The sequence below is a fragment of the Sapajus apella genome, unplaced genomic scaffold, assembly GCF_009761245.1.
Source record: "Sapajus apella isolate SASKATOON/1434 unplaced genomic scaffold, GSC_monkey_1.0 scaffold54, whole genome shotgun sequence".
In the NCBI taxonomy this organism is placed as follows: Eukaryota; Metazoa; Chordata; class Mammalia; order Primates; family Cebidae; genus Sapajus; species Sapajus apella.
In genome coordinates this window covers 7,039,543-7,062,008 of record NW_022436994.1, presented here as the reverse complement: position 1 = coordinate 7,062,008, position 22,466 = coordinate 7,039,543, and the positions used below count along the sequence as shown (strand labels likewise).

General features: G+C 41.4%; 1 protein-coding gene across 2 annotated transcripts in view; it reads left to right on the top strand.

Annotated features, from left to right (window-relative positions):
- Window positions 1-17,586: 17,586 nt before the first annotated feature.
- UPP1 (uridine phosphorylase 1) overlaps window positions 17,587-22,466 on the top strand; it is a 37,610-nt gene continuing 32,730 nt past the window's right edge. The window contains exons 1-2 of one of the 2 annotated variants that reach the window (XM_032244252.1): window positions 17,587-17,859; window positions 18,620-18,806. The gene's annotated coding sequence lies outside the window, so the exon portion shown is untranslated. The remainder of the gene's footprint in view (window positions 17,860-18,619; window positions 18,807-22,466) is intronic. The other variant, XM_032244251.1, reaches the window with a different exon arrangement.

Here is a 22,466-nt window from a genome sequence, read left to right as displayed (position 1 = left end):
TATATTTTGGATATTAACCCATTATTAGATGTATGGTTTTCAAATATTTTTTCCTGCTCTGTTACTTGTCTTTTCATTTTGTTGTTTGTTTCTTTTGCTTGCAGAAGCTTTTTAATGTAGTCCCTTTGTTGCCTGGGCTTTTGGTATTCTATCCAAAAAATCATTGTCCAGACCAATGCTGGGGAGCTTTTTCCCTATATTTTTTTATAGGTTGAGAATCCCAAATCTGAAAATCTGAAATCAAAGAAAATGCTCACTGGAACACTTCAGATGTGCAAATATTTCAAAATTTAAAAATGTGAAATCCCAAGCACTTCTGATTCCAAGCATTTCAAATAAAGGATACTCAACCTATACAGTGTTACAGTTTCAGGTCTTCGTTTACATCTTTATCTACTTTGAGTTGATTTTAGTACATTAAATGAGATGAAGATCCAATTTTATTCTTCTGCTTGTGAATATTCAGTTTACCCAGCATCATTTACTGAAGAAACTGTCCTTTCTCTCATTGTGTGTTCTTGGCACCTTTGTTGAAAATTGATTGACTGTTAATGTGTGGGTTTATTTCTGGGCTCTATCCATTGATCATTACTTCTGTTTTTATGCCAGTGCCATGATGTTTTGCTGACTCTAGCTTTGTAATATATTTTGAAATCAGATAGTGTGATTCTGTATATCTGTTTATTTTCTGTTTGCTCAAGATTGGTTTGGCTATTCAGGGCCTTTTGTGGTTCCCTACAAATCCTAGGGTTTATTTTCTATTTCTGTGAAAAATGTCACTGAAATTTTGATGGGGATTGCATTGAACCTGTAGGTTGTTTTGGATAGCATGGACATTTTGACAATATTAATTCTTCTGATCCATGTATGTAGGCTATGTTTTCATTTATTTGTGTCTTCTTCAATTTATTTCATCCATATTTTATAGTTTTCTGTGTACAGGTCTTTCACCTCCTTGGTTAAATTTACTCCTAAGTATTTTTTTTAATGCTATTGAGAACAGGATTGTTCCTTACTTTATTTTTCAGATCATTTGTTGTTAGTGTATAGAATGCTACCAATTTTTGTCTGTTGATTTTGTATCCTGCAACTTTACAGGATTTGTTTATCAGGTTTCACAGTTTTTTGGTGGAGTCTTTAGAGATTTCTATATATAAGACCACATTGTCACCAAACAGAAGATTTCACTTGTCTCTTTATGATCTGAATGATTTCTATTTCTTTTTCATGTCTAATTGCTCTGGCTAGGACTTCAGATACTAAGTCAAATAGAAGTGTTGATAGTGAGCACCCTTGTATTTCTCCTGATCTTAGAAAAAAACTTTCAGCTTTCGCTGTTAAATATCATATTAGATGTGGGCTTCTCATGTATGGCCTTTATTGTGTTGAGGTACATTTCCTCCATACTTAATTTGTTGAGAGTTTTTATCATAAAAGGATGTTGAACTTTGTCAAGCACCTTTCCTGCATCTATTAGGATGATCCTTTGTTGAAAATTAATTGACTGTTAATGCATAGTTTATTTCTAGGCTCTATCTATTTGTCCTTCATTCTATTAATGTGGAATATCACATTTAATGACTTGCATTTGCACATTCAATGATTTGCATATCCATTGTTGCCTACCAGGGATAAATTCCACATGATCATGGTTTATGATCTTTTTAATGTGCTGTTGAATTTGGTTTGCCAGTATTTTGTTGCAGATTTTTGATTCTATGTTTATCAGGGAAATTGGCCTGTAATTTTCTTTTCTTTCTTTCTTATAGTGTCCTTGTCTGAGTTTGGTATCAGGATAATGCAAGCCTCATAAAATGAGTTTGGAAGTGTTCCTTCCTTTTCAATTTTTTGGAAGAGCTTGAGAAGGATTAGTATGAGTTCTTCCTTTACATGTTTGGTAAAATTCACTAGTGAAGCCATTATGTCTTGGGCTTTCTGTGATAGGAGAGGTTTTTTTTAACTGATTCAATCTCCATACTCATTCTTAGACTGTTCAGATTTTCTGTTTCTTTGTGGCTCTGCTTTGGGGGTTGTATGATTCTAGGAATGTATCCGTTGGTGTAGAATTGTTCACAGCCATTCTTTATGATCCTTTGTGTTTTGCAGTATTTGTTGCAATATCTTCTCTTTCTTTTCTTATTTTTTTCAGTCTTTTTTATTTTTCTCTTAGTCTTGCTAAAGATTTGCCAATTTTGTTTGTAATAAAAATACTACTCTTACATTTTTTATCTTTTCCATCTTACCTTCTGTTAAACTTGGGCTTAGACTATTCTTCTTTAGGACCTCAATTTAAATATACAAACGCAGCAGGTACAGAAGATCGCCTTCATAGGCTATGATAAGGGTTTTATTATTCTGCATTGTCTTAAGAAGATAGGATTTACTTCACCTTTGACAAAATATTATATATGGTCTTATCAAGGGACTATCATTTGGCATTCATATAAACATATAAACTTTATATTGCAGGTGTTATGTAATCTTTATATTGATATTATCAGTAAGATCTGTTTAATTTTGAAGAAACCTTTTAACCTTTCATATTAATGAAAGCCTAAATAAGCTGCAAAGCCCCTAATATCTAGAAGAATTGTCATGTGGAGAGGATGATCTGCTCTACGTAGTTTCTGGATAGCCGAGGCGGGTGTCACTATGAAACACCTGCTCCCACCTCTCAGTATCTCTGATGCCAAGGCTAGTGCTAGAGCTTTTGACAATCACATTCTCTCCACTGTCAGTCTGACCACCTTTTTTCTTCCTGTATTTCATTTCCTCTTCTTTTTTTCTATTTCCCCATCTTTTTTCCTATTACCCTTGCTGTTCATCATGCTTTTAACTTTATAAGCAATAGGCAATTTATAAAGTGCATTTTTCCTTCCAGCTAGACAACTCTCCACTTAGAGTGTGTTGCTATAACTTTCTGGAGACTAATCTTGTCAAGGCTTCTTATTTTATTTTTTTGAGGCAGGATCTTGCTCTGTTGCCAGGCCTGGAGTGCAGTGGTACAATCATGGCTCACTGCAGCCTTGACCTCCTGGGCTCAAGCAATCCTTCTGCCTCAGCCTCCCCAGTAGCTGGGACTACAGGTGCATGCCACCATGCTTGGCTATTTTTTTTTCTTTTTTTGAGATGGAGTCTCACGCTTTTGCCAGGCTGGAATGCAGTGGCGCAATCTTGGCTCACTGCAACATCTGACTCCCTGGTTCCAGCGATTCTCCTGCCTCAGCCTCCCGAGTAGCTGGGATTACAGGCACGCGTCACCACACCCAGCTAATTTTTGTATTTTTAGTAGAGATGAGGTTTCACCATGTTGGCCAGGATGGTCTCAATCTCCTGACCTCATGATCTGCCCTCCTCAGCCTCCTAAAGTGCTGGGATTAAGGGCGTGAGCCACTGCACCCAGCCAATTTTTGTATTTTTTGTAGAGACAGAGTTTCACCACGTTGCCCTGGCTGGTCTTGAATGCCTGAGCAAGCGATTCACTCACCTCAGCCTCCCCTAGTGTTGGGATTATAGGTGTGAGCCAACATGCCCAGCCTAAGGCTTCTTTTTAATGCTTCTTCCCCTCCATGAGACACAAGATTATTATTATTTCCTTATTATAATTTTTTTTCAGCTGTCCTAGATGTTTTGACATGCCCTTAAGCTGGGCATTAGGAAACTGGTACATTTATTGTACTTTGAGAGGGTCAACATTAATGAAGATTGCAAAAGGCTTGGGGAGCAGGGACACATGCGTGCAGAGGCTGACTGACAGCCTGAGCTGCCCCTCCTGCCTACTGGCCTCATCCAGGCTGTGCTCATACTACTTATTTAATAATTCTTTTCAGTGCGTTTATGTCAGCAGAAAGTTTTCACCATGCACAGGCAAAACTCATTAATTGAACTGAGACAGTCTCTTCTAGTCTACAATGCAAAAGTTGGAGTCTTTTGCATTGGTACACTAGAAGAGAGTGCCCCAGTTCAATTCATGAGTTGGAATGGAGCACTCTCTTCTAGTCTACCAGTACAAAAGTTGGAGTCTTGTGTTTCCAATTTATGACAGGATTGTAAGCCCAATTTTTATGTAGACTTCAGAAATAATCCTTATTAATACATACATAAATATGTTTTCTTATATTTAAAGTTAATTTTTTCTAAAGTATAGAAAATGTCATCTTTGTCTACTCATTTCCTTACTTTGTGTTGCAGCCCCAGAAGAATCTATATCTGCATCAACACCAGCAGAGCTCAAATAAATCCTGATGCAATACATATTTAGGATAATTTTTTAAATGGCTAAATATGGCATGACTATATCATAGCTATGTTTCTAAGGCTCTTGTTATATTTTATTAATGTAGACTCTCATGGAATAATTTACCTTGCAGCAGATTTGACATTGCTGCATACGTGGGGCAGGTGTTGTTTTTTGCTTCTCTGGGATGTGAAATACATGGCTAAGCAAGGCCTCTGGTACCCTCTGCCCTGCTGGACTGGTGATGTCCCAGTGTCTCAGAACCAATCACTTGCTCCCTGTCATCAACTAACATAACCTCCTACTTCGTGAACCACTCTTAGCGGGCATTGCTACTGCGTTCTTAACTAGAGGAAACTTACAGAACAGGCGTTACACCTTTTCCATTATTTGGTATTGTAATCTTTATAGAAAACATTTTCCAGTTAGAAAAAAATGTAATTCCAGAATATGATGATATATTTATGTTAAGAAAAATATTTTAATTTATTATACCATGAAAATATAAACATATCTTAAAAAAAATTATAATACTTATTTTTAAATGTTTGCTATTTTTTCATAAACTGATATTCAAAATATTATACATTTATTATTTTGCATAAAACTTTAAGTAAAAATATGTTGAGTTTTAATATTTAGTAGGCTTAACAAAAACTTTTTAATAGTCAAACTTAATTACCTTGTTTTATAAATTTTAAATTGTTTATATTTAAGTAATTAGATTAAAATGTAGTTCTGTTTTATACATTTGATTAATAAAATAATAATTTTATATGAGAAGGTTTTCAAAAAGCCAGATAAACCCACAGATATTTTAGCTTTTTTTCCCAGAATAAACTTATCATGCATTTGCTTACCTAAAATTTGAGTTCCAAATTAGTTCTTTATATGAGATACTTAATTGAGCACATGTATCTATATTCTTTGATCAAACCGATATGCTATGGGAGAATGTATGCAATGTATAAAACATGCAAATGGCTGTATGCATTGAATAAAGACAATATACCATTATAGTAAGAAGTTTGTTTTTTCCTCTTTTTTCCCTTTTTCTTTTTTCTTTTTTTTGAGACGGAGTTTCGCTCTTGTTACCCAGGCTGGAGTGCAATGGCGCGACCTCCGCCTCCTGGGTTCAGGCAATTCTCCTGCCTCAGCCTCCCGAGTAGCTGGGATTACAGGCACGTGCCACCATGCCCAGCTAATGTTTTGTATTTTTAGTAGAGACGGGGTTTCACCATGTTGACCAGGATGGTCTCGATCTCTTGACCTCGTGATCCACCCGCCTCGGCCTCCCAAAGTGCTGGGATTACAGGCGTGAGCCACCGCACCCGGCCCTTTTTTTCCCTTTTTTAGTCTCTTCCTTCCTCTATCTGAATGCTTACCTCATTCCCAAACACCCCCACCTTAACAAAAAAGTCATCAGGAACAGATATCGACAGGGTAGAACTCTTCAATTCTTTATTTAGATTATTATAGGAACAGAAACCTGTGGTTTAGGGAAAATGGAGACAAAATTTGGAGTAGGGACCAGTGATCAAATTGAGGCTCCACCTGCAGTGGCCAGTGTCAGCCTCAACAACAAGCAGAGAGGCTGCCTGAAAGCAAATGGTATTTATGCGGGAATGAGGCGGTTCAATGGAAATATAGTAAACTGTGCACATATGCATGGAGGCCAAGGAAGACAAAATCTTTTAAAACAAAAATGAGGAAGATTACATAATTGTTTTGACATAATTATCCTGAGCTATAATGACCAATAATGAGGGTGATGCCATTTCAAGTTTGAATAGGCAGTGGCTGGACAGATGTCCTCACAGAAGTATTTTTTAATGTATGTTTGCATAAAAAAATATTTTGTTCCAGCTTGCAGTTTTATAGAGTCTTTTGTGATAGTTTTTGCTATTCTGTGGAATTCCAACTATATGGCCTGCTGGAAATGGTAAAACTATGGCAACAGTAAAACTATCACTGATAGGGATTAGGGAGGAGGGATGAACAGACAGAGCACAGAGGACTTTAAGGGCAGAGAAACCACTCTCTGTATAATGCTACAATGGTGGAGATATATCATTATGAATTTGTCCAAACCCATAGAATCTATAACACCAAGAGTAAATCTTAATATAAACTATGAACTTTGGGTGATAATCGTGTCTCATTGTGGGTTCATCAATTTTAACACATGTATCACTCCTGTTGCAGGTGTTGATGGTGTGAGGGTGTGAGAAGAGAAAGTATATGGGAACTCTCTTCTTTCTGCTCAGTTTTGCTGTGATTGTAAAACTGATCCAAAATGTCTATTAAAAATGAAAAAAATATATAATGCCCTATATGTTGTATATAAAAAAAAGGAAATAAAATTTACAGTGTAAAAAAAGCAGGTTTGGCATGGTGGCACATGCCTATAGTCCCAGCCTACATAGGAGACTGCGTAGAGACTATTGCTTGAGCCCAGGAGCTCAAGTCCAGTCTGAGCAGCATAGAGAGACCCTGTCTCTAAAATAAATATTTTTAAAAAGCAGAAAGTGTTGGGTATGCTGCCTGTAATGCTAAATGATGGTATGTACAAGTAGTTGTATCACATTCCTTGGAGTTAAAGGTTAAAACATAACAGATCAACTTAAGTCTAAAGGACAAATAAGGATTAGTAACATTTTAAAATGAAATGAGGGAAAAATATTTTTAACTTTGTTTATCCTTAGAGAGCAAAACTCAGCAGCTTAGACAGGTCCTCATGCTCTTAGATTTCATGTGGGAGGTCTTTGTGAAACAATAAAGAGACTGTCTGCAGTTTTAACATGTACAATAATGTGCTACCGAAGTTATGATTCAGTAGCAAGCTCTTCAGGTGGTGAGACATACGTGAGATATGAACCCTCCTTTGAGGCACACTGCCCTGTAACCTGGGTCAATGCAATTTTGAATTCAAAGATTTTGTTTTGAATTTGCCATGTTTTTATGAAATTACTAAAAGATTTGCAATAAAGTACAACTTTTCTACCTAAGAATATCATAATTTCTTTGAAATGATTATGTATTAATACGTAGCTATTTCTTGCCTCATGAACTATAGATGTACAATTATTTTAAAACTGCATCTTGGGGACTTTCTAGTAGTTGAGATAATTATAATTCCCTAAGCTAAATACCCCCACACATCATTTAAAAATTGAGCAAATGAATTAACCAAATTGAGCAGATGTACCAATCTTTGTACATCTATAATATAAAGACAACCACCAATGACCCATTTCTTCAGCATTATTAGAAAAGGAAGGACACTGTAAGCTTCAAATGACCTGTAAATAGACAACCGTAAGCTTCCAGCAGAGTCATTTATAGCTCCCACCACACACTTTACTGAGAATGAGGGAGGATCCAGAAGGACTCCAGAAAGAGAAGAGAGGGTGGAGGTAAAACTACCTGCAGAAGGAAAAGTCCTGATTATGTAGGAATGTAATAAAAATGCATGGTGAAGGGGAAATCGAAGTGGAGAAATGGAAGATTCCATCAAACAAAAGTAAGCCAAAAAAATGGAAGGACACACAATCCCTCATCTGCACCTATGAAAACAGTCACTCAAGAAAAAAATCTTTACCTCTCACTACTGATAAAAGATGGCACATTTGAGTCGTTTAAATCATCCAGTAGCCAACTCTATTCACAAAGTAAAATAAACAAGAAGTCTCAAGAAAACATTTCAGAAGTAATACTTGAATCTACATATTGAAAAGATTCGGGCTGGGCACGGTGTCTCAGCCTGCAATCCCAGCACTTTGGGAGGCCAAGGTGGACGGATCACGAGGTCAAGAGATAGTGACATCCTGGCCAACATGGTGAAACCCCGTCTCTACTATAAATACAAAAAAATAGCTGGGCATGGTGATGTGCACCTGTAGTCCCAGTTACTTGGGAGGCTGAGATAGGGCAATTGCTTGAACCTGAGAGGCAGAGGTTGCAGTGAGCGGAGTTGATGTCACTGCACTCGGCCTGGCTGCAGAGCAAGACTCTGTCTCAAGAAAAAAAAAAAGAAAAGAAAGAAAGAAAGAAAAGAAGAAATCCACAATGTACCAGAAAAACTTATCTGTAACAATGTCAAGACACATTCTAATAAAATTATAATATTTTATTGTAAATAAAATATCCCCAGTTCCTCTAAACAAAAAGATCTAATAATCTACAAGTCAAGCAAAATTATCTGGCATAAGATTTCTCAAAAGCAATACGCAAGGCAAAAATGAAGCAGCATTTTCAAGAAACTCAACAAAAGAATATATGAACCAAGCCAAACTGTCTCTCAGGTATCAAGGCTATAGAAGAACAGTTTCAAACATGTAAGCATGGGCCTTTTCTGAAGCATCAGCTAGAGGATGAGATTGACTCAGCTAAAAATGACTGAAGAAAATTCAGCAAAAGGACTATTGATGAGCACTAAATATGGTTAATTATGGACCTAAAACTAAAATAAAATTGGGAAAAACATGAGAGAGTAATATATAAATGTTCAATGTTCTGACAAACTAGAAATAACATAACTGAAAATTTAGAAAATGAAAAGATAAGTGTAGAATAAACCCTTTGGTGGATAGATCATACACAGTACTCAGAGAATACCATTAGAAACTGACAAAACAGATAGTAAAAAATTAAATAAGGAAACAGAGAAATAAGGGCACTAAGAAAGACATAAATTAAAAAACAAATAAAATATTACAGAGAGAAAGAAAAATAGTAAATATAATCTCATAATAATTACAATAATGTGACTGAATTAAGATTACATATGTAAGTCATATCAATAAACATAAAGGAGCTTAACTCATCTGTTAAAAGATTTTCATTTTGGTTCACAAAGTAAAACACAAATGTCATGCATTGGAGACATGAGACATATTTGAAACAAACGATTCAGAAAGGCTAGAAATGAAATGATGAGCAAAGGCATACCAGGAAAACAGAAACAATAGGAAAACACAGGTAGCAATAGTTATGTCATACAAAGCAAAATTCAAGCAATAAAAATTACACGAGACAAAGAAAGAACTCTTTAATACTAAAAGCTAAAAGTCACGGGAAAGACAGGACAGTTACGAATATCTAGGTATTGAGTATTATTACAGAGACCAGTTTTATGAGGCGGGAACTACAGATGATGCAATAGGATACTTCAATGCTAATAGGATACTTCAACACACCACTCTCAGCGCAATTCAGAGCGACCAGAAAAAGATACGAAAGGTTAGAGAAGGCCTAAGCAGTGTAAACAATATGACAGATCTTACGGATCTATATCAAAAGTTAAGATGCGATAATAGAATGTATACCTTCAAATGCATGCACAGAATATTCACATAAATAGTTGTTATAGTGGGACACAATAATGTAGAAATGTTGCAAATAATACTCTGGCCACAGCTCAATAAATCTGGAAATTAATCACAAAATCAATAAACTTAAAAAAATTCCCATCAGGAAATTTTTGAAAACCTGCGCAACTTGGTCAAAGAAGACATCACAGGGAAATTAGACAGTAGTTTGAGACAAATGAAACAGAAGCACAACATACGAAAACTTACGGGGGCCAGGCTCAGTGGCTCACACCTGTAATCCCAGCACTTTGGGAAGCCGAGACAGGTGGATTACCTGAGATCAGGAGTTCAAGACCAGCCTGGCCAACATAGAAAAACCCCATCTCTACTAAAAATACAAAAGTCATCTGGGTACGGCAACTGTAATCCCAAGTCCTGGGGAGGCTGAGGCAAGAGAATCGCTTGAACCCAGGAAGCGGAGGTTGCAGTGAGCTGAGATTGCACCACCACACTCCAGCCTGGGCAACAGAATGAGACTCCAACTCAAAACAAAAAAAAAGCGAAAACAAAAAGCACTTCTGGGATGCAGTGAAAGCAATGGTCAGGAATCATAAATTCAGAAAACTTAGACATTTTCATTATAAATTTAGAAATGTATAATTCCTGACCATTACTTTCACTTCATCCCGTAAGTTTTTTAAAGTTTTTATATGTTGTGCTTTTTTAATGTAAACTAATACATTAAAAAAGAATAAAGATGTCAAATCAGTAACCTACCTTTACATTTTGAGGAACCAGAATAAGAACAAACCGAACCCAAAGCTAGCAGAAGGATGGAAATTATCAAGATTAAAGCAGAAGTCAACAAAATAGAGAATAGGGAAAAGTACAGACTCAATGAAACCAAAGTTGGTTCTGTGACTAGATTAACAAAGCTGACAAACGGTCAGCTAGAATAATGAAGAAAAAAAAGAGAAAAAATTCATATTACCCCCACCAAAAAAAAGAAATTAAAGACATTGCTACCAACATGAAAGAAATTAAAAAGCGGCTGGGCGTGGTGGCTCAAGCCTGTAATCCCAGCACTCTGGGAGGCTGAGGTGGGTGGATCACCTGAGGTCAGGAGTTCAAGACCAGCCTGGACAACAAAAACCCCATCTCTCCAAAAATACAAAAAGTAGCCTGGTGTGGTGGTGCACACCTGTAAGCCCAGCTACATGGGAGGCTGAGGCTGGAGAATTGCTCCAACCTAGGAGGCAGAGGTTGCAGTGGGCCAAGATTACACCACTGCACTCCAGCCTGGGTGACAGAACAAGACTCCATCTCAGAAAAAAAAAAAAAAAAAAAAAAAAGAAAGAAAATGGATTATAACACTATGAACAACTATACTGAAATAGAAGTAGATAACCAAGATGAATGGACAAATTCTTAGAACACTCATGTTACAAAAAGCAAAAGCAACTCAAGAAGAAATAACAAAATATGAACAGATTTATAAAAATTAAAGATACTGACCTAGTGATCATTAACCTCCCAATAAAGGAACTAGTCTTCACCGGTTACCAGTTATTAACAACAATCTTTCTCCAGCTCTTCTAAAAATAGAAAAGGAGGGGTACTTCCTAACTCATATTATGAGGCCAGCATTACTCTGATCCCAAAGTCAGACGAAGGACACACACACACACACACACATACACACACACACACACAAATTACTAACCAATACTTCTTATGAATATAGATGCAAAACTCTTTAACAAAATACTGTCAAACTGAATCCACCAGCATATTAAAAGAATGATATATCATGACCAAGTGGGATGTATTCTAAGGCTGGATAGAATAAAAGGAAAAAACCCATAATTATCTAAATTCATCCAGAAATGTATGTATATCATACATCCACAATATATCCAATATCATAGTAAACACTCAACATACTTGGAATTGAAGGGTACTTCCTCAACCTGATAAATGACATTTATGAAAACGCACAGCTAATATCGTAACTGATGATGAAAGGCTGAAAGCTTTCCTTCTGAGATGAAGAACAAGATAAAATGCCTGCTTTTGTCACTTCTATTTCAACAATGCACTGCAATTAGGGAAGAAAAAAAGATACCAACTGGAAAGAAATGAGTAGAATTATGTCTATTTCCAAATGGTGCTATGATTTGAATGTTGGTGTCTCCCTACTCCAAATTCCAAACTAAGATAGTATTTAGAGGTGGGGACTTTAGGAAGTCATTAGGTCATGAGGGCAGAGTCCTCATAAATGAGTTTAGTGTCCTTATAGAAGAGGCTTGAGAGAACCCGTTTGCTGCTTTTGCCATTTGAAGACAAAGCCAGAAGGCACTATATTTGAAGCAGACAGTGACTCCTTACCCGACACTGAATCTGCTGGTCCCTTGATCTTGAACTTCCCAAATTCCAGAACAATGAGCAATAAATTTTTGTTGCTTATTAATTAAGAAATCTAAGGTATTTTGTTATAGCAGCAGAAACAAACTGAGACAGATGGAATGATTTTATACAATGCAGTATATAGAAAATCCTAAAGAATACACACACACACACACACACACACACACACACACACACACGCAAACACCTATTACATGGTCTATGGCCAATAAATGAATTCAGCAAAGTTGCAGAATAGAAAATCAGTGCGCAAAAATCAATTGCATTTCTATACTCCAACAATGCACAATCTGAAAAGGAAATTAAGAAAATATTTCCATTTATAATAATATCAAAAAGAATAAAATACTTAGAAATAAATTCAATTAAGAAGGAGATTTGTACACTAAAAACTGTAAAACATTTCTAAAAGAAATCAAAGAATACAGAGTAAACCCAGGGACATCTGTGGTCATGAATTGGAAGACTTAATATTAAGATGGCAACACTACTCCAAACGATCTACACACTTAATGCGATACTAATGGAGGCAGGGTTGTATTGGCATAAGGAGAGACAGATAGACAAATGGCACAGAACTGAGTGTCCAGAAATATTGCCATGTGCCCACAGTCAGTTGATTTTAAACAAGCGTGTCAAAACCATTTGTGGTGAAAGAATAGTCTTAAGTTCTAACCCTTTAATTATGCCTTGGTTTTTCCCAATACTGAAGCTAATCTAGGGGGTCCTAATCAAAAGAAACATCTCATTATTGTACAAAAGACACTCTTTTTCACTCTGGAGATTCCAAAAGTTTCAGGAATTGTGTGCCAGAAACCAAAGACAAAACCCAAATATCTCTAAAAAATAATAACACAGATAGTATATCTGGAAAACCCTAAAAAGTAAATAACAAAGCTAACTCAGACAATAAGATAAACCAGTGTTATTGGCATATATGATGAATAGGTAGAAATCTGCAATATAAGTTTTCAAATTGACAAAATTGTATACATTTATGGTAAGCAACAAAATGCAAGTTTCGCACACACAAACAATGGCCATTTAGAAGATAAAATGGCAGAGAAAATTTGACAGTAACAAAAGAAGACTAAATATTTGGGAATAAATTTATCAACAAGCAAAATCTATATTTTTTTTTTTTTTTTTTGGAGACAAAGTCTCACTCTGTCAAGCTGGCTGGAGTGCAATGGCATGATCTTGGCTCACTGCAACTTCTGCCTCACAGGTTCAAGTAATTCTCTTGCCTCGGCCTCCTGAGTAGCTGGGATTACAGGCCCCTGCCACCACACCCAGATAATTTTGTATTTTTAGTAGAGACAGGGTTTCACAGTGTTGGCCAGGCTGGTCTCCTGTCAGGTGATCCACTCCCCTTGGCCTCCCAAAGTGCTGGGATTATAGGAGTAATCCCGGCCATGCCCAGCCAGGAAAAAAATTTAAAACATTCCTGAAGACACAAAAGTAGTCTTGAACAAATGGAAAGACATCCCTTGCTTTAGCCAGGATAGCAACATTAAGGATGCCAGTTAATTTATAAATTTCGCATAATCCCAATAAAAATATGAATAACCCTTTTAATGAGGTCAGAAAGGTCAATACTAAAATCCCTACAGAAAAGAAAATATGCAAGAATAGAATGAAAACAGTTGAAACAGAAAATCTACAAAGGAGACTAGGCCTACTAAAAATGAAAACTTACTAAAAAGCCTTTATAATAAAACAGTGCGGCTCTGGCACATGAATGACAAACAGATCAGTGGAAAAGAAAAAATAGTACAACTACAGACATAGGTAAATACGTGTATAATAAGGGTGGCATCTCATGTCAGTGGGAAAATAAAGTTTTTACATGGGACAAGTATACAGCCATTTGGATAGAGAAAAAGAGAAACTTAGATCGATACCTCACACCATACACAGCAATACTCAGCATGGACCCTGAGAAGGCACGTCATCAGTTATGTGGTGGCAGGCTACAGTTCCAAGCTCCCCATCTCTTAAGTCAAGTGGGAACCACAACACCCTTGCTAGGTCTTCTTCCACTTCTGAGAAAAAGGAGTCAAAATTCATCAAACCTGACACTTGGGTCTCTGCCATCCCAGTCCAAATGCCCTGGTGAGAGTCTAATCTATACATGATGACGACCGTGAGTAAGACACCAGGTGCCACCTGGAGTGTGAGCTACCTACAGCCCCTCAGAATTCAGATCCACTTTTCAGATAAAACAGTGGTTCTCAGAGCATGTTCCCAAAGGTGCTGGGGAATCGCAAGACCTGTTCAGGAGTCTGCTTAGTCGGAACTATTTTCATTATAATTTAAAACCCGTATTTATTTTTTCTCTTATTTTCTCCTTATATTCAGCAGTGTTTATTGTACTATATGACATATGATTCTATTTCAGATTAAATGCAGAAGACGTGAGCATTCAACTGTCTCTATTAAGCTGGATAGTGAAAGAATTTGCAAAAATGTAGAATTATGCCAGTCCTCACACGTTTTCTGTTTTGTAAAGATACAGTTCTGTTTCATATAAATGTTATTTATACTAATGTAATGGGTGTTTGCAGAAAAGTGATTTATTTAGAGAGAGAGAGAAACAGGAAAAGAGAGAAAGCTTCCACCAGAGAGTGTGTGGAAGCAGAACCCAAAAGGGGAAATCCAGAGAGCTCCCACGATGTGGGCGGGGACTCCAGAGAGCTCCCACGATGTGGGCGGGGACTCCAGAGAGCTCCCACGATGTGGGCGGGGACTCCAGAGAGCTCCCACGATGTGGGAGGGGACTCCAGAGAGCTGGAAATCCGGTGTGGCTGAAGGAGCAGGGGAATTTATCCTGGGAGAAACTCCCACTTCCCCAAGTTCCTCTGGTTAATGAAAGGAATTCCTTTAAACTTCAGCTGGGGTGATTGACTCTCAGTTTCTTCCCGCCCCACAAAATTCAAACAAAAACCATTAAATTTCCAGGATGAAGGTGGATGGGAGGGGGAGAAAACATGGCGCTGGGAAGTTCTTGCCCTAGAAACTACGCCCCCTTGTGGACCCGGAAAGAGAACACATTCCCTCAACAGGATGAAACAGGAGGTTGGCAGGGCTGGTATCACAAGATACAGGTTACAAAGACTACTCCTACCAGTGTCATGACAGTTTATAAATACCATGGCAAAGTCTAGAAGTTACCCTATATGTTCCAAAAGGAAAAATTCCTGGAAAACTCATGAATAATCCACCCTTATTTAGCACATGATCAAAAAATAACCATAAAAATAGCCAACCTGTTGCCCTGCCTATGGAGTCACCGTTCTTTGATTGCATTATTTATTTTTGAGACGGTCTTGCTCTGTCGCCCAGGCTGGAGTGCAGTGGTGCAATCTCAGCTCACTGCAACCTCTGCCTCCCAGGATCAAGCGATTCTCCTGCCTCGGTCTCCCGAGTAGCTGGTATTACAAGTGCATGCCACCACAGCTGGCTAATTTTTTGTATTTTTAGTAGAGACGGGGTTTCATCATGTTAGCCAGGCTGGTCTCCAACTCCTGATCTCGTGATCCGCCTGCCTCAACCTCCCAAAGTGCTGGGATTACAGGCTGAGCCGCCGCGTCCGGCTTATTCCTTTACTTTCTTAATAAACTCTGTAGACTCACAGTGGCCCCGAATTCTTTCTTGCACGAGACCCAAGAACATTCCCTTGAGGCCTGGATTGGGACCATTTTCTGGTAACAAAACTAAAACTAAGTTGTTAATCTACCTTCTGAGAAAATCAAGAGAGAGACAGAGAATAGCCAATTTCCCAACCAGGCCAGTTCCAGTCTTCAGTCTGAGGTAGGAAAATAGGGTTTGGAGGCAGGGAAATAAGGCCATTCACACTTTAGCTCCGACAGGAAACAGCCTTTCCACAGGGAATAGGCCAAGTACACCAAGTAGAGGATATTTAAACTCCCAAAAACTCTGTAACGGGGCCTTTGAGCTCCTATGCTGAGGCCCGCTCCCACACTGTGGAGTGTACTTTCATTTTCTATAAAAGCCTTCGTTCCTTCCTTGCATTGTTTGTGCATTTCGTCCAATTCTTTGTTCAAGATGCCAAGAACCTGGACACCCTCCACCATTAACAAGTCCACATGATAATAAAGGTCCATCTGCTTTAATTCATACACACAAAGATAGGTAGGCTGAAGTAACCTGAGACTGACAATCAGTTATTCTCTATTATTCATCTCCTTGTCCCCACCTTACAACTAGAGTAATTTTGAAAACACCAATCTGCTTTTTGATCTTCATTTTTGCCTCCTTCAGCCTTTTCTGTCTGTTAAGCCAAGCCCCTCTGCTCAGCTTATTGGAACACTTATTCTGTTCTAGGTAATGAAGCACTGCTGCAGCCTAGAACCAAAAATAAAGCCAACAGAGATCTTTACATTAAATTGGTTATAATTTTGTCTTTTGACACAGGAAGTCTTTGGTATTGGTTTGATTCCCCGGCTCACGTGCAGTCTTTTGGAAAAGAAAGAGAACGTAATCTCTGGAGCATGGGGGCTCACAGGCCACAGCTGTGAACCCCTCCCCTCCCTTCCCCTCCCCTTTCTTGAGATCGAGTTTGCTCTTGTTGCTCAGTCTGCAGTGCAATGGCACGATCTCAGCTCACTGCAACCACCGCCTCGCCTCCTACGTTCAACCGATTCTCCTGCCTCAGTCTACCTAGTAGCTGGGATAACAGGCATGCGCCACCACGCCCGGCTACTTTTTGTATTTTTAGTAAAGACGGGTTTTCACCATGTTGGTTAGACTGGTCTCCAACTCCTGACCTCAGGTGATCCACCTGCCTCGGCCTTCCAAAGTGCTGGGCTGCTGGGCGTGAACCACTGCGCCCGGCCCAACCCCACGTTTTCTCAGGAAGGGAGTTCCCTTTAGAAAGCAAGTTACAGGCGTGTTGGGCTGCCCCGGGCTGCTAGGTCTTCTTCTTTCCCAGGCTCGGTGCTCTCATCAGACTGAGCTTTTCCAGAAGCAGGGAGAGGACCAGGGAAGACACCTGAGCCGGAGAGTGGGCACCGGCCGGCGGCAGGCAGGACTGGCCGCTGGGGGCAGAGTGCAGCGCCGGTGAGGGGCAGTTCTGCCACTCAGCTGCGACTCTAAATGAATGAGTCACTTCTCCTCCCCGGGCGAGCTCCTGGCTGGGGAACTCGCTGATCAGGAAGGTCCCAGAGAAACTCCCCAACGGGGAAGCTGAGGCCGTTCAGAGAGATCAGGGTACACACAGTGCCAGTGCCAGCCCCACATCCCCGACCACCGGCCCAGGGCTGGTTCCACGCCATCGTTTCTCTCCGCTGGCCCCAGCCGCGGGGCCACCTCCAGACACACCGACCCGGGCTCCTGCCTGGCGGCGTGACCTTGGGTTAGTCCCAGAGCCTCCTCTAGCCCGGGTTCCTCCGCCCCATGCTAGGACCGCGTGCGTAAGATTTCCTCTGTAGTAGGGGCGGTTTAATGAGTAACAGAACTGGCTGTCGGTTCTTGACAATTGCCCAGCTGTTCCACGGAGGGGAGAAGCAATAGCGGGCGGAGGCTCCCGGCACCTTCCCGGCCCGGGACGGGAGGGGGACGGGGGAGGCGGGGCCTGTCCGCGGGCTGGCCCAGGGTGCGGTCAGCTGAGTCAGTGCGCCCAGGGCAGGCGGGGCCGGAGCCAAGCGGCGACCCCCGGGCGGGGCACTCGCAGACTCCATTTGAGATTCACCTTGCGAGTGGTTCCCTCATTGGAGTGGTCCCGGGCACAGACCCTCGCCCCGCCGTCCGCGAGCCTCGCGGGAGCTGCCCCTTCCTCGGGCCCTGGAGCAGAGCGTTTGTCGCCGGTGTCGCCGTGCGAGGATGGCGCAGCGGGTGTAGGGTCCCTGCGCAGGCCGAGCGGTGAGTCGCCCGCGGCCCGGCTTCTGCCGTTCTCTCTTCCCGGGAGGCTGGCCAGTCCCCTCCCTCGGCGACGTGCCGGTTTACCTGTAGGGGCGGTGACGGAGGCTCAGGTGCACCGGGCTGCCAGCTGCAGAGAAGGTGCCGAGAGCGGGCCCGGAGCAGCTGCGCGGGGAGGAGGGCGCGCGGCCGGGATGTTCCGGGAAACGGTGTGTGAGGGGCCAGGTGGGCGTCTGGGGAAGCGCGCGGGCTTCATTGGGTCCACCCAGCGCCCACCTCTCCCACGTCCCGGCGACCGAGAGCGCGGGGCCCCGGGCGGGGAGCCCACCCGGCCGAGGCGCTGCGAGGGAGGCAGAGCCGGCAGGGTCAGGTCCCGCAGGGCGCAGGCGGGCGCTTCTCGCAGCCCAAACCCGGGCGGGGAGTGCGGGAACCCCGAGAACTGTGCTGGGAGCCCCGGGCGGAGAGGAAGGAGTTGGTGACTAAAGTGACGAAGTGATGTTTTGTCCCCACCGCCTTTTCAAGGGAGAGGGGATAAAATTTCATTTGGAGGCTGATTGTTACAGGAGCCCTCCGAGTGCAGATGGAGTCAAGTGTCCATGTAGTCAACATTTAATCAAATGTTACTGCATAAAAATAATTGGCATCGAGTTATCTGGCAGCTCCGCAGAGTTTACGATCATACGCCTTATGTGACATAATTTGCATGGGGAAGGGGGTCCCTTTACGATTCGTTTATATGGCAACCTGTCCTTGGACCTGGCAGGGCCCAGAGAAGCGAGGAACTCCGTAGCCCGCCGGCGGTCAGCGCGTCTCATCTCCGGTCCCAATTCAGGGCTTGGCGAGGTGACTCGGGGTCGTGGGTGACCTGCAGCCTTCCTGCCCCGGCCTGGAACGCCTGGAACGCCTCCTGCTGCAGACGTCTGTCCGCTTCCAGCCGCTCTCCTCTGACGGTCAGTTTCAGAGAAATACAGTCTAAAATCCGGAGTAGATAGGGGCGGTTTCCCGTGAAGGCCGTGGAGGCAGTTTCCAGGCGCTTGGGTGACCTCTCTCTGCCCTTCCGTCTCTGGTTCTTCATCCCCGTTTCCTTTCCCCACTGTCCCCGCCGGGCCTTTCCTAGGCTCATTTTCCACCTAACTGGGGTCTTCCGGGTTAAAAAGACCTCTGGTTCCATTCATTGGCTGTAACCTTGGGTCTTTAAAAAACGTTGTGACTTCCTTGAATAGAAGGAATGTCTTAATTTGGGTTTCTAAAGCCTGGCTGAGCCTTTCCCAGTGCGGGCCATTGTCTCTCCCGCCTTTCGATTTGTTTGCCTATCTGCATTTTGGCCCAAGCTGTCCCCACTTCTCAGCCACTTTTACATTATTTCTTTCTTCAGAGGCCACTCTGATCTTCTGGTCCTCTGCGTAAAACTCATCACCGCAGATCATTTTAATCCAGCACAGGTTTATTGAGCACAGATTATATTCTTGGTTCCAATACTTTCAGCGTTGGTGGGCGTTCATATGTGATATTGTGCTGGCCTAGAGCCAGAACCTGAGTAACTCCATTTTTATAAAATGCAAAACTGTTTTTTAAATAAGTTGCAATGGCTGCCCCATTCTCCTCACTATAACTACTGGCCTTGGCCTCTGTAAATAGAACTGCTAGTTTGTTCTATAAACTATGCGAAGCTGCTTACCTTTTCTTATCAGTAACTGCTAAAATCTGTGACTTCTATCACCACCCAGACAATGTGTAAACAAATGTATATCTTGACTTCTGTAAACCACTGAAGTAACAAACGGAATGACAAAAGTCCCCTGGACTTTTGTCGGGAGACCCCCACCCTTGTCTCCACCCAGGAGGTGAATCACAGAATCCCCTAGCCCTTGGAATGTCAGAAACCTTTTCATCCCCATCCCCGCTCCTCACCCCCACTCCCAAGGTGGTTTTTCAGGTGTAAAAAGTCTTGGCACCCTCCTTTTGACGCCACAGGTTGGAGAGACGTGGGTCCTCTGTGGTCGCCGGCATAATAAATGACCCTGCAATCTGGCATACTTTTGTCTTGGTGCTAACTTTCTATGCTCGATCCAATACAACACACGTTTCATTTAAGAAGGATAAATTAGTGTTTCTTTACATGGGTTTTTTTTTGTCGAAGCGGACTTTTCTTATCTTTATTGATCATAAAATTAATGCAAACTTATTGTAAAAAAGAAAAATATATAACAGAAAATGAAACTTCTAGGTTTTCCTCCTCCCTAAAGATAAACACCAAACATTCTTCCTCCTCCTCTCTCACACACATTTGCTTCTGAAATACATTCATTCAAAAGTATTTTAAATGTTTGCACACTAAGCTATTTATGCACGTAACTTACCAATCTGATTTGAGTTTAATGGGTTAAAACTAAAAAAATCTTCAGTTTTTTTTTTGTAAGATTGATCTGGCTGGTAATAGGTAGGGGAGCCAGAAAGCCAGGTTTAAGGATTTCCTTGGGAGGTAGAATTTCCAACCCAGGCAAAACCAGTAAAACTCTCCTGTTTTGTGGGGAGGGGAGTGAAGAGCATGGCTTTCTAGAGAGGTGGGAGAAGACTTGTTGAGAAACTGAATTTCATTTCCTTATAGAAGTTGGAGAACATTGCTGTACAATGTTAGGAGAAATGTTTTCTAAAATAAGCCCAGTCTGACATCTTCTTCCTCAACACCAGGGTCAAAATTCACCAGCCCAGGGGTTGTGCGAGGCTTTGGAAAAGGGATTAGCTCTTATTTCTAAGGACAAAGGGCACTGATGCTATCCAGACCTCCATTCAAATGTCCCAGTGCTGCAGTCTGATTAGAGTCTACTTGTAAAATTAGTGCTCTGTGGTGAGGACTTTCTCCTGCACATTCTCTCCCCTTGGTGTCAATCTGTGCTTTTAGTCCAGGGCTTAATTGTTGATTCCTGTGTTTGCCCTTGACCCGTCGTTCCCACCTGCCCTGTTTCCCACTGCCATCCTTCCCTTCTGTTTCAAATTGCTGAGTGATGACTCCCCAGACCTCATTTTCCCACAAGGTGATGAACACAGGTAACTTGTGCAGGAACCATGGTGCCTCCAGTGAAATGTGTAACCTCAGCCCTCTGCCTGCTAGACGACACGTTGTCCTTCCCTATTATCCCAGCTAGAAACGACAGCTTTGTTCTCATGCCACGTTCCAGTCATCTGGAGACAGGATAGTTTGTGACAATATCTGAGTGTGGTAGTGTGCAGTGAATCTTCCTAGAAGAGATTAGAGTTGCTCCTGTGACAATAGAGTTTAGGTTTTAGGAGGCTCTGCTTTTAGGCAGATATGGGATTTCAAATGCCTTCAGCTGAAAATAATTGTTATGGCATAGCAGCTTATTCTGGACTTCTTGGTGTAGAGCTAACATGCAAATCTCTGTCATTCTCTGCTTAAAATGTCATTTTAGAAAACAAAACAAAAACCCAAAACAAAAATCAAATATATAACAGAAAATGAAACTTCTAGGTTTTCCTCCTCCCGAAAGATAAACCCCAAACGTTATTCTTCCTCCTCCTCCTCCTCTTCTCTGTCTCACACACACATTTGGTTTTGAAATATGTTCATTCAAAAATGTATTTTAAATGTTTACATACTAAGTTATTTACGTAAGTAACTTACCAATCTGATTTTAGTTTAATGGATAAGCTAAAAAAAAAAAACATAGGAATATCTTCAGTTTTTTTATTTTTTAGTAAGTTAGATCACTTTTTCAGTGATCACCTGGGGCTCCCCTACTTGTTGCTAGTTAGGACCCTGGCAATAGGAGAGACCCCAGCCCCCTCAGGCTGATGCTCAAAATTTTTACTGGGACGTGTAACCACCTGGGGCCCTTCCAGTTTTATTTGCCCAGGCTGAGCTGTTGATCTCTCCATATTTGAGTGCTTCTTTCCCTCTTGGCTGTCGGATGGGTTTCCTGTCCTCTTGCCTTTGTTTTTACTGTTATTCCTGTCTAAAGGGTCCTTTCCTCACCAAAAGTTCTCTAGGCTGATTCCTAATTATCACTCATTAAGAACCCCTAGGGGCATGCTGGGCTGGCTGGCTTTCTTTTCTTCTCTTTCTCCCCCTCCCCGCCCCGAGAGACAGAGTCTGACTCCATCACCCAGGCTGGAGGGCAGTGGCGCCATCTCGGCTCAGTGCAACCTCCACCTGTCAGGCTCAAATGATCCCCTTCTACCTCAGCCCCCAAAGAGTTGGGACAACACAAGCACGCCACCCCACCCAGCTAATTTTTGTGGAGACAGGGTTTCACTATGTTGCCCAGGCTGGTTTCGACCTCCTGGGCTCAAGCGATCCACCTGCCTTACTTTGGCCTCTCAAAGTGCTGGAATTATGGACATGAGCCACCACATCCGACCTGTATTCATTCTTTTCTGCCCTGTCCTTCCTAGCTGAAGTAAATAAACCTTCCAGGCCCTGGTTGCACCTTTACTTGGCCACCTTGAGTTGGAGTTAACTCTTGGCTTGCTGACCGCCAGCTTCTCAGTGTCTTGGGTCTTTCCCGTCCCACTACAGATCATACATGTCATTAGAGATGTTCTTATGCCAGCCTGATTCTAAGTCTGCAGTCACGTAATGAGGGGCCAGA